At 43.1% G+C, this 12,655-nt stretch overlaps 1 protein-coding gene across 3 annotated transcripts in view; it reads left to right on the top strand.

Moving 5' to 3' along the window:
• The window catches only part of lama2 (laminin, alpha 2), a 372,371-nt gene that overhangs the window by 156,081 nt on the left and 203,635 nt on the right, over positions 1-12,655 (top strand). The gene's annotated exons all lie outside the window — the stretch shown is intronic.

Genomic DNA, 12,655 nt, shown 5'->3' on the forward strand with positions numbered 1-12,655 from the left:
AATGTGCTCGATAAAATAAATCAGTTCTGCTTCCACCCTCGCTTCCTCCTCTTCTTCCACTCCCCCTTCCTTCCTCCCATGCACTTCCTTATTTCCTTCCTTTTCCTTCCATTCAACAGCACCACAATTACTTCATATTTTACACTATTGTTACAATTCATACTGCTCAAAAAGAATATTTTGGAAAGTGAATGCAGGGAAAGAACATGAACACTTTTTCACATTTTAATTATTTGGTATATGACTGAGTGAAGATCTCATCCAGATTTTGCAGGCAAATTAAAAAGTGCTCCTTTTTCTTGATGGGAGTGTAGCAGTTAATTGGTCAGTGTTTGCTTATGTGTGTCTGTTGACTCTTCTTTGCTCTGTCTGCTGTTAGTGAATGCCATTAGAGGAACAAAAACTAATCTGAAAGCAAGCAGCAGCAAACTGGAAATTAGAGAGCAGAAATGTTAGTGAGACAAATTTGTAAATAAAGCTCCTGCATTGACAGATTGTGATGTTTCATCTCTGCATGTCTCTGAGGTGCATGACATAATATTAGTAGCACATGTTGAGAATGATCACCAACCGGGTCAGGTGTGCGGTTTGATCAGTGATTCATCCCAGTATCCTTGGCTGAGCCAACAACTCCTGGCATCAAGGCACTGACCACCCTTGATTGGCTATGATTGGCTGGGCAGGTCATCTGCATGACTGGCACTCCCCAGACAGGTGCTGTACTCCCTGCTATAAAATGGCAGGCGAGTACCAAGTAGACGGAGGAAGGACTTCACTGATACCCTCAAGGAAAAGTGTGGCATTCCCACAGCCACCTGGGAATCACTGGTCCAAGACCATCCAAAGTGGATGAGGGGTATCCAAGAATGTGTCGAGCACCTGCCTCAAGACTTGCCATTGGAAAAAAGGCAGGAGCAGGTGAAAACAGTGTAAGGAGCATGCCAATGCGCCTTCCCATGACCACCTTCTGCCCGAAGTGTAACAGAACTCGCAGAAGCCATATTGTACTGTGCAGCAACCTGTAGACTCACCCTGAGAGTGGAAGAGAGTCATTCTCGTCTGTGAGGGACCACCAATGATGATTCACCCTGACCAAACCCGTGCTGTACTGGGCAGGATGATCTCTGAGAGCCTTGTGCTCCTCAGGGATATGATTGCCTACGTGCAGTACAGGGACATGGATACCTGCCTCCTCAGCCTGGACCAGGAGAAGGCCATTGATGAGGTATTGCACACTTGCTGTCCGAAATGGGCTGGGGGGGGGGGGGGGTGGGGGGGGGGGGCGCAAATCCACAGTTGGATCTGACTGCTCTACACCAACATTGTTAGTGCAGTCTCAACCAATGGGTGGGAATCAAAGTTTCCCAATCAGATCTGGAGTCAGGCAGGAGTGCCACCTGTCCCCTGCTTTGCTGTGTGTTGTACAGAGCCTTTTGTTGAGTCTATCAGGAAGAATCTGAACCCAGATGGGTGGCTGTTCGAGAAGGTGAATGATGACACTGTTTTGTGCTCAGATCCGCTGTCTGTGCGCATATTCATGAACATCTACGACCAATTTGAACTGGCCTCGGGAGCCAAGGTACATCAAGGCAAAAGCGAGGCCATGTTCTTTGGAAACTGGGAGAACGATCTGCATCCTTGTCAGGACAAATTACGTGATTGAGAATATGGTTCAGCAAGGTTGGGGCATGGACTAAAATTTAGGACGAGTGTATTGCCAATGTGAGGCAGAAACTGGGATCTGGAAGCACCGCTCCCTCTCCGTGACCAGGAAACACCCAGCTCATTAGATGTGAGGTACTCTCTCAGTCATTTAATATGGTGCATGTCTGGCCCATTTCCTGAACCTGCGCTGTTACAGTCACCTGAGCCATCTTCCACTTCATCTAGAGATCAAAGATGATTGTACTTGCAGGGATACCATGTACAAAGTTCTAGATAAGGAAGGGAAGAATGTACCCATCATGGCCCTCATCCTGACCTATGTGAACAGCTGCATCAAGCTGTGGGTAGACTCTCAGTAGGCAAACATCAACATTCTCTATATATTGAGATTCTACATGTCCCTTGTGTTGGGACATGAAGGATGGGACTGGCCTTGATGTTGAAGAGCACTCCAAGTGGTTGGACTATTCCGTATCACCTATCCTTTGTGGAGAAATTTGCAAAGAAAAACACCTTTGTCCACAAGTTCATCAAACCCTGTGGGAAAAGGAGGGTGGATTCTGTTGTGTGGTTCCCTGAGCAGACTGTCAAAGTCATTTGGCAGAATGCATCATCACCAGAACTTGCCAACAAGCACCAAGATGTCTCTTGGCTGGTGGAGGGAAAGGCACTAGCTGTGAGATCCTTAATGTACACCTGGAGTCTCTGCATTACTGCATGCTGCCTTACAAAGCGACTGTAGTGGGGTAGAGACTGTCATAAACCATTTTCCGGAATGTGTCTTTGCAAAGAAGTTCTGAGAAAGATGGGGTGGTATTTGTTGAGGTTCATCCTGAGCAGCTCCGTGATGGGGGTCTCTGTGCTCTAGGGACTGTATCCAGGGACCCACACCAAGACAAACATCAACTGTGGCTGGAGGACTGTCAACTTGGTAAAAGATGCTTTTTAGTCTGTCTGAAACTTGGTGATTTTCCAGAGCAAGGAGTTGACCTCGAATTGAGTGTTGCAGAATGGCCCATCCCAAGGTGTAGGACAAAATGCTGAGGGATGCACTAAAGCTTGGGGCAGCTGTCACTAAGATGCTGTAGGGAAAGGTCACTGTCCAAAACCTTTTGGCCAAAGTACAATAGGGGTCTGTTCAATTATCAGACCCTCCCAGTGCCTTGAATATATGTAAGCAGTATCTTGTGTAAGTCAGAAAACCTTGGGTTTGTTCATTGAAAATGTCAGAAAAGTCAAACTCCAACATTTGTTTGTTTCTACATATGCAAAGACTGTATAGAACCAAACTGCTGTGGTAATTATGTTTGTACATAATTTTTTTTATTGAATAAAGTATATTTCTGAAATTGAAAAAGGAAGTGTAATCACTGGATGGAGTTGTGCAGGTCACAAAGGGAGACTTCAGCAGTTCAACTCATAAGGACTCTCTCCCTTTTAAGTGTAGACAGCATGGGTACACCATTGTGAGTAGTAAAACAACAGATCATTTAAAGGATGCTAAGTTGAGATCACAGTCATCAAGGCATCAAAGTATCTAACTTGAGCAGCTACCTTTACCATTGTTATTTTTCACCTTTACTCAAACCTGTGACTGACATTTTTCAATTTTGTGTTGATTCAATTATTGTAGTTTTCAGAAAGATCACAGTTCCGGTGCACTAAACTGATCAATGTTCAATGAAACCAAAGACAAACCTTTGCGGTATCTTGGCTTAAACTTGAAGACTGTGTCTCAGCACAAAATTATGATTTATTTTGTTTAGCAAATGCAAATCCCTGAAGGCCAAACGATTGCCTCCTCATCTGCCAAATTTAGGCTGAACCATCTACCACTCACTCTGTAGAAGGGAGACACCTCAGTCATGTGCGTAATAATTTCTGCCTTTCCAACATGTTAATGCTGAGCCTGCAGCAGTGGAGCTTGGCTGCACAATGAGCCTGGTTTGTCATGAACCTGTTTAGCAAAGGACTGTTCTTATCATGGAAATTCAAAGTCTGTCATTCCTTTGAGGGATTTTGTCACAAGCAATTTGTTAGGAAGACACTTGGAAAGCTAGTGATTTCCCATGTTTCCCAGTCTTTGATTCACAGGAAGTTCGCTGATGAGTTTTGTTTGTTACTAATTATTACGATGTTTTCCTCAGAGATATGCTGAGATGAAACATCACAATCTGCCTATGTAGGAGCTTTATTCAATTTTTTTTTCTTAATATTTCTGCTATCTCATTTTCAGTTTCCTGTCACTTGCTTTCAGATTAGTTTTTGTTTCTCTGTTGGCACTCAACAATGGCATACAGAATAAAGAAGAGTCCCTAGTTACACATAAGCCACCACTGTCATCAAGAAAAAGGAGCACTTTTTAATTTGCCTGCAAAATCTGGATGAGTTCTTCAATTAGTCACGTACCAAATAATTAAGTATATTTTTCTCTACATTCACTTTCTAAAATATTCTTTTTGAGCAGTATGAATTGTAACAATAGAATAAAACATGAAATAATTGAAGCTTTTTCATATGGGCATTGAGATGAAAGTTAAGTTGTAGGTGGATTAAACATGTCATTATAGAGTGATCTAATTAAAAGTGATCGATGACATGAATCACAGAATTGGTGTCGTGCAGAAGAAAACCATTTGATCCATCATCTGGCTTTCTGTATACACAGCATGACTGAATACCATTCGTCATCATCGAATCCCCACAGTGTGGAAATAGGCCCTTCAGCCCAACAAGTCCACACTAACCTATCCCTCCACATCCCTGAACACTACATGCAATTTAGCATGGCCAGTCCACCTAGCCTGCACATCTTTGGACTGTGGAAGGAAACCCTCACAGACACTGGGAGAATGTGCAAACTCCACACAGACAGTCACCCAAGGGTGGAATTAAACCTGGGTCCCTGGCACTGTGAAGCAGCAGTGCTAATCACTGAGCCACCGTGCCACCCAAATTTAATTGAAATGATCAGAATTAAGTTTCCATCAGCAGACACAGTGGGATTTGAACTTAAGCACCTAGAGCATCAGTTTGGGACTTGGGATTATTAGTCCAGAAACATAACCATCACATCACCATCTCCTCTCTGAAAGTGAAGCGAGAAACCTGGGCTCATCCGGGAGTTGAACCCGGGATCTCTTGCGTGTCAACACTGTATAGTTCCCTAAGTGAGAATTATTCCCATTCTCCCACTTTTTCCTATAACCCTGCACACTGTTTTTATTTAAATAATTATACAGTGCTCTCTTGATTAACCCTGCCTCCACCACAATTCCGTGCAGTGCATTCCAATCAATAATTACTTGCTTTGTGATTTTCTTTTCCTCACATCGTGTTCACTTTTCCAGCAAAATACTTCAAATACATGCCCTCTTGCTCTTGATACATTTTTGAGTGGGAGCTGTTTCCCACTGTCTGTTCCATTCAGACCTCTCATGATTTTGAAAACCTCACTTGAATCCTCCCCGAGCCATCTCCTCTCCAAGAAAAACAGTCCCACTTCTCCATCTTCATAACCGAAGCATCTCATCCTCAGAACCATTCTTGTAAGCATCTTCTGGACTCTCTCGAAGACATTCAGATCCTTCCTAAAGTGTGTTACTCAGAAGCGTACAAAGTCCCTCAGCTGAAGTCTAATAGAAGTTGTTATACTGCATATGTTTTGACTTATATAGGTTCAGGATAACTTCCTTGCAGTTGTCCTCTCTATTAATAAATCCCAGGACACTTTAAGCTTGATTTGTCACTCTCTCCACCTATGTTGCTTAGATCCCCTTAAATGAAAAATGCACATATGTACCCAGTCTCTTTGCTCCTGTTGACAGTTTCAAGTAGAATTCTTTATTTAGCACTGTATGTCTATCATTCTCCTATTAAAGTGTATCACCTCACACTTATCAGCCCACTCCACCAACTTGATGACCTTTTGAAATTCTACGCCACCCCCTTTACAGTTCACATTACTTTCAAGGTTTGTATTCTCAACAAATTTTGAAACTGGCCCCTATATTTGAAAATCTGTATCATTAATATAACTTGGGAAAATCAAAGATCCTAATACCAACTATTAGGGAACCCTTCTGTGACCATTCCTCCAGTCTGAAAGATAATTATTAACCATTAATCTGAGTTTTCGATCACTCAAGGCAATTTTGTGTTCACGCTGCTGCTATCCTTTTATCTCATGAGTGATAACATTTCCTACAAGCCTGTTACACTTGTTGTACTGAACATCTTTTGGATGTACTTATACACCACATCAACAAAATTACCCTGATCACTGTTCCCATGTTATCGCTCATAGAACTCTAGCAAGTTTATTAAAAATGTTTTTCCCTTAGAAATCTATACAGGCTGTCCCATATTTCTCTATGTGGCTAGTAATTCTATCCCAAAATATTATTTCTAGAATTTTCCTGATAACTATAGTTAAGCTGTCTTGATTGTAATTGCTGGGCTTATCGTTGCAAACTTATTTGAACAATGTTTGCAATTCTCCAGTCCTCTTGAATTACCACCCAATTACAAGGGAGACTGGAAGATTGTGGTCAGAACTTCTGCATTTTCAGTTCTCACTTCCTTCAATATCTTTGAATGCATCTCATCTGCTCCAGGTGTCCTATCACCTGTAAGTTCCCACAGCTTATCCAATACCTCATCAATTTGAAACCCATCTAATGACTGAGATTCTAACGCTATGGCCTGGTACTACAGCCATGCCATCTGCTTCTATGTGTAAATCTTCTTTTTAGTCTCTGCTTATCCTTACTCCTCCTTTTACCACCATTTAACTATTACATGTCTATAGAAGATTTTTTAAAATTTCTGTTGAGTTAGCTGTCAGTCTTTTTTCATAATCCCTCTTTGTTTCTCTTATTGCTTTCTCACTTCGCTGCTGAAAATTTTGTTCACAGTTAAATTTTTTACCAGACACATTTTACAAGACATTTGGGGGTGGCACAGTGGCTCAGTGGTTAACACTGCTGCCTCACAGCACCAGGGACCTGGGTTCAATTCCACCCTCAGGTGACTGTATGGAGTTTGCACATTCTCCCTGTGTCTGCATGGGTTTCCTCCCACAGTCCAACAACATGCAGGCTAGGTGGATTGGCCATGCTAAATTGCCCATAATATTCAGGTATGTGTAATTAGGTGGATTATGGGGTATGGATCAGGGTCAGTGTGGACTTGTTGGGCCAAAGGGCCCGTTTCCACACTGTCATGATTCTATGATATTTATCTTAAATTCTGTCTTTGCATTCATTGTCCCTTGAACTCTGGATTTACTTTGCAGTATCTTTTCCTTTTGAGAGAATATATTGAGACTATATCCAAACCATCTCAGCTTTAAAGGTAGTCCGATGTTCAGCCTCAGTTTTTTCCTCCCAACCTAACTGGCTCCAGTTGATGATGCTATAAACAACAGCATTCTTCCTCATATATCAGATGAGGGGAGATTAAGGGATAGTATTATGTTCCTTGTATTGGAAGGTCAGTTCTCCAGTTTCACAAAATTTGAAATGGTTGCCAAATGCAATCTGTGTGGAAGTGTCAATGGGACTAGAATGACTTGAGTAGATGATATAATTGAATAAATCAACTAGTTGCCATGAATATCAAATCATTGTACATCCCAAAATGGCAAAGTTAGGTGGTTTTGTGGTACTGTATTTTCTCCAAGTTGGGTTGGCTTGGGAGCCCTTTAAAAATGGTGCCTGAGATCCAATTTTTGGATTTCTGACCCTATCTGTAGGCATTCACCAGGGCTTTTTCAGGGTACGTGCTAATCCTGGTTACACACACATCACCCCGTAGCTGGCTGATGCCATTATGTAGATCAGCATGGTGGATTCCTTGGTATTTTTTCTGCATGTGGGCCAGGTTTTTAAATGGGTCAGAAGTTTTAAGACAGCAGATGAGTTGTAGATCATAATCTGCACTGAACTGAAATCTGTAAGTTGAATCCTGGTTATCAGGATCAATCTAAAGGTAGTTCAACAAAGATTTCATTATAGACAATATTCCCTTCCTACAGTTAAAGAATTATCAGCAGTATGCCATGACTTCATAGTTCTTGTGCATGTGATAGATGCCAATAGTGGTGAAAAGCTAATGTTCTACAGCTTTATTTTTATAGACAATAGCCAATGGACAATAGGTGCTGGAGTAGGCCATTCGGCCCTTCGAGCCAGGACCACCATTCATTATGATCATGGCTGATCATCCACAATCAGTATCCTGTTCCTGCCTTATCCCCATAACCCCTTGATTCCACTATCTTTAAGAGCTCTGTCCATCTCTTTCTTAAAAGTATCCAGAGAGTTGGCCTCCACTGCCTTCTGGGGCAGAGCATTCCATATATCCACCACTCTCTGGGTGAAGAGGTTTTTCCTCAACTCTGTTCTAAATGGCCTACCCCTTATTTTTAAACTGTGTCCTCTGGTTCTGGACTTACTCATCAGCAGAAACATGCTTCCTGCCTCCAGAGTGTCCAATCCCTTAATAATCTTATAGATCTCAATCAGATCCCCTCTCATCCTTCTAAACTCAAGTGTATACAAGCCCAGTCGCTCCAATCTTTCAACATATGATAGTCCTGCCATTCTGGGAATTGACCTCATGAACCTACACTACACTTCCTCAATAGCAAGAATGTCCTTCCTCAAATTTGGAAACCAAAACTGCACACAGTACTCCAGGTGCGGTCTCACCAGGGCCCTGTATAGCTGCAGAAGGACCTCTTTGCTCCTATACTCAATTCCTCTTGTTATGAAGGCCAGCATGCTATTAGCTTTCTTCACTGCCTGCTGTACCTGCATGCGTGCTTTCATTGACTGATGTACAAGAACACCTAGATCTCGTTGTACTTTCCCTTTACCTAACTTGACTCCATTGAGTTAGTAATCTGCTTTCCTGTTCTTGCCACCAAAGTGGATAACCACACATTTATCCACATTAAACTGCATCTGCCATGCATCCGTCCACTCACCTAGCCTGTCAAAGTCATCCTGTATTCTCATAACATCCTCCTCACATTTCACACTGCCACCTAGCTTTGTGTCATCAGCAAATTTGCTAATATTACTTTTAATGCCTTCGTCTGTATCAGTAATGTATATTGTTAAGAGCTGCGGTCCCAGCACCGAACCTTGTGGTACCCCGCTGGTCACCGCCTGCCATTCCAAAAGGGACCTGTTTATCACTACTCTTTGCTTCCTGTCAGCTAGCCAATTTTCAATCCAAGTCAGTATTTTGCCCCCAATACCATGTGCCCTAATTTTGCTCACCAATCTCCTATACGGGACTTTATCAAAGGCTTTCTGAAAGTCCAGGTACACTACATCCACTGGTTCTCCCTTGTCCATCTTCATAGATACATCCTCAAAAAATTCCAGAAGATTAGTCAAGCACGATTTCCCCTTTGTAAGTCCATGCTGACTCTGACCTATCCTGTTACTGCTATTCAAATGAGTCGTAATTTCATCTTTTATAATTGACTCCAACATCTTTCCCACCACTGACATCAGGCTAACTGATCTATAATTTCCTGTTTTCTCTCTCCCTCCTTTCTTGAAAAGTGGGACTACATTAGCCACCCTCCAATCCGCTGGAACTGATCCTGAATTTATAGAACATTGGAAAATGATTACCAATTCATCCACGATTTCTAGAGCCACCTCCTTAAGTACCCTGGGATGCAGACCATCAGGTCCCAGGGACTTACCAGCCTTCAGACCTGACAGTCTATCCAACACCATTTCTCTTCAGTTCATCCATTACCCTAGGTCCTGCAGCCACTATTACATCTGGAAGATTGCTTGTGTCTTCCCTAGTGAAGACAGATCCAAAGTACCTATTCAACTCTTCTGCCATTTCCTTGTTCCCCATAATAAATTCACCCATTTCTGACTTCAAGGGTCCAATTTTAGTCTTAACCTTTTTTTTCTTTTCACATACCTAAAAAAGCTTTTACTATCCTCCTTTATATTTTTGGCCAGTTTTCTTTCGTACCTCATTTTTTTCTATGCGTATTGCCTTTTTAGTTATCTTCTGTTGCTTTTTAAAAGCTTCCCAGTCCTCCGGCTTCCCGCTCATCTTTGCTATGTTATACTTCTCTTTTGTCTTTATGCAGCCCTTAACTTCCCTCATCAGCCACGGCCGCCCCTGCATCCCCTTAGGATCTTTCTTCCTCTTTGGAATGAACTAACCCTGCACCTTCTGCGTTATTTTAATTTCTGATGTGTGATTCGGTAGCACAGAAAGCCTTATTGACTAAGTTCAGGACCTGGAGTGTTCCAGAAGATAATTTTGTCCTAGACATTGTTAATGATAGCTAGCGACCTGCAACGTTGAAGATCACTGTGTGATCATAGTCATTTCACTCATTACCATGAATCTTTTCACTGAAGGAATCAAAAGCAGAATTGGCAACAGACTGTGTTCGGCGGGAAGCAAACTCAAAGCTAAAAACTAAGAGGCCTTATGAAATGGAGGAAGACTTGGTCTGGTGGCCAGCAATGGATGTGTTAATGGAAGTGCTCATTAGAAACAACACAGTTTGGATATTCAATAAGAAAATATGTTTAACAGTATCCGTACCTCTACAACCAATCCTGTGGCTAACAAAACCATGGCAACAACTCCCTCGCAGATATTAAATAAGAACAAAAAAGTACTGGAAAAACTTAGTAGGTCCAGTAGCATCTGTGGAAACAAACAGATTTAACATTTTAGGTTGTTAAGCTTGCATCAGAACTGAGGAAAGAGAAATGTGAGAATTTGTGGAAGTGGTAGAAGGGGGAGGCAAGAATAAAGGCAAACATTTATGAATAGAATGAAGGCCAGAGGAGATTATAACGGAACACTTCATGATGCAACAGCAAAGTAAATGTTAGCAAAAGGTTGCAGCAGCATAAAGAGCAGACATTTTAAAAAGCAGCTGTAAGGTGTATCTTCTTCATACAAACGACATTGTGTGTCATCTTGGCATATCTCCAAGATACAAAATGGAATAGGGAATGTAGCAGAAGAGCTGGAAAATTGGTGTGGATCCGTTCGCTGGAAATATACTGGGAGTTTTCATGGCCTTTTAAATAATGTAGCCTTTGCCTTTCATCATACCTTTGCAAGTCAGCTAGGGATAGGCTCTAATTACTGGCTGTGCCGTGTTTAACATCCTCAGAATGAATTTAAAAAAAAGGTTGCAAATGCTCAACCAGAGCTAACCAAATCTTACTTAAACGTGGTAACTTTAAACTAGTAAATTCTCAATCTTTGCTGGAACCCAGTGGGTACAAGATAAGTCACTCAGAGATAGCAAGAACGGCAGATGCTGGAGGAATACAGCTGGTCACGCAGCATCAGAGAATTCGAAAAGTCAATGTTTTGAGTTGGGACCCTTCTGCAGAACTGAGGAGGGGGAAGGGAGCTGGGAGATAAATAGAGGGATGAAGGGTAAGGCTGGGACAAGGTAGGTGGGATGGTGATAGGTGGGTGCAAGTAGGGGGTGGTGGGGGTCGTTCAGTGCGATGGGTGGGGCAGACAAGTGGGAGAGAAGGTGGACAAGTTATGTCAGGACAAGGAGGCAGGGATAAGAGGGAGTTTTGGACGTGTGATGAGGCCAGGGTGGGGAAGTTTTAAAACTGGTGAATTCCACATTTAGGCCATTGGACTGTAGGCTCCTTCGGTGGAATATGAGGTGTTGCTCCTCCAGTTTGTATGTGGTGTCATTGTGGAGGAGGCCCAGGATGGATACATCATAAAGGGAGTGGGATGGGGAGTTAAAATGATTAGCGACCCGGAAAGTGGCAATTATCATGTATCGAGCACAGATGCTGCACGAAATGGTCTCCATGTCTACACGTGGTCTCACCGATGTAGAGGAGGCCACATCGGGAGCAATGGATACAGTAGACCAGGTTGGAGGATGTACAGGTGAACCCCTGTTTGAGTATGGAAAATTTGCTTTGGGTCTTGGATGCAGGTGAGGGGGAAGGTGTAGGGACAGCTGCGGCACTTCCTGCTGTTGCGGAGAAAGGTGCTCGGGGTGGTGGGTTGGTGTGGAGTGTGAAGCGGACGAAGGAGTCATGGAGACCCTATGAAAGGCAGATAGGGGTGGGGAGGGAAATGTATCTTTGGTCATGGGGTTGGATTGTAGGTGGCAGAAGTGGTGAAGGATGATACACTGGATGCGGAAGTTGGTGGGACAGTATGTGAGGACAAGGAGGACTCTGTCTTTATTTTTGTTGGGGAGAGGCATTTTGAGGGAAGGAATGCGGGAAATGCAAGAGATGCAGTTGAAAGTATTTTTGATCACTTTGTGGGGGATGTTGAGGTCCTTGAAATAGGAGGACATCTGGAATGTTCAGGAGTGGAATGCTCCACCTTGGGAGCAGATGTGGTAGAGGTGGAGGAATTGGTAGTAGGGGGTTGCATTCTTCCAGGAGGGTGGGTGAGAGGAGGTGTAGTCCAGGTAGCTATAGGAGTCGGTGGGTTTGGAATAAATGTCGGTGTTGAGGCTGTTACCTGAGAGGTCCAGGAAGGGGAGGGGTATAGTGCAGGTGAATTTGAAGTTGGGATGAAAGGTGTTAGTAAAGTTAATAAACTGTTCAAGCACCTCGTGGGAGCATGAGGCGGCGCCGATACAGTTATCAATGTAATGGAGGAAGAGGTGAGAGATGGCGCCAGTGTAACAGTGTTCTGTGTAAGCTACGAAGAGGCAGGCATAGCTCGGATCCTTACAGGTGCCTGTAGCCACCCCCCTTAGTTTGTAGGAAGTGGGAGGAGTTAAAGGAGAAGTTGTTAAGAGTAAGGACAAGCTCTGTTAAGCGGATGAGGGTGTCAGTGGAGGGGGACTGGTTGAGCCTGTGGGAGAGGAAGAAGCAGAGGGCTTTTAAGCCATCTGCATGGGGAGTGCAAGTGTACAGGGATTGGACATCCATAGTGAAGATGAGGTGTTAGGGGCCAAGGAAATGGAAGTCTTGGTTAG

Source organism: Stegostoma tigrinum, chromosome 4, assembly GCF_030684315.1.
Source record: "Stegostoma tigrinum isolate sSteTig4 chromosome 4, sSteTig4.hap1, whole genome shotgun sequence".
In the NCBI taxonomy this organism is placed as follows: Eukaryota; Metazoa; Chordata; class Chondrichthyes; order Orectolobiformes; family Stegostomatidae; genus Stegostoma; species Stegostoma tigrinum.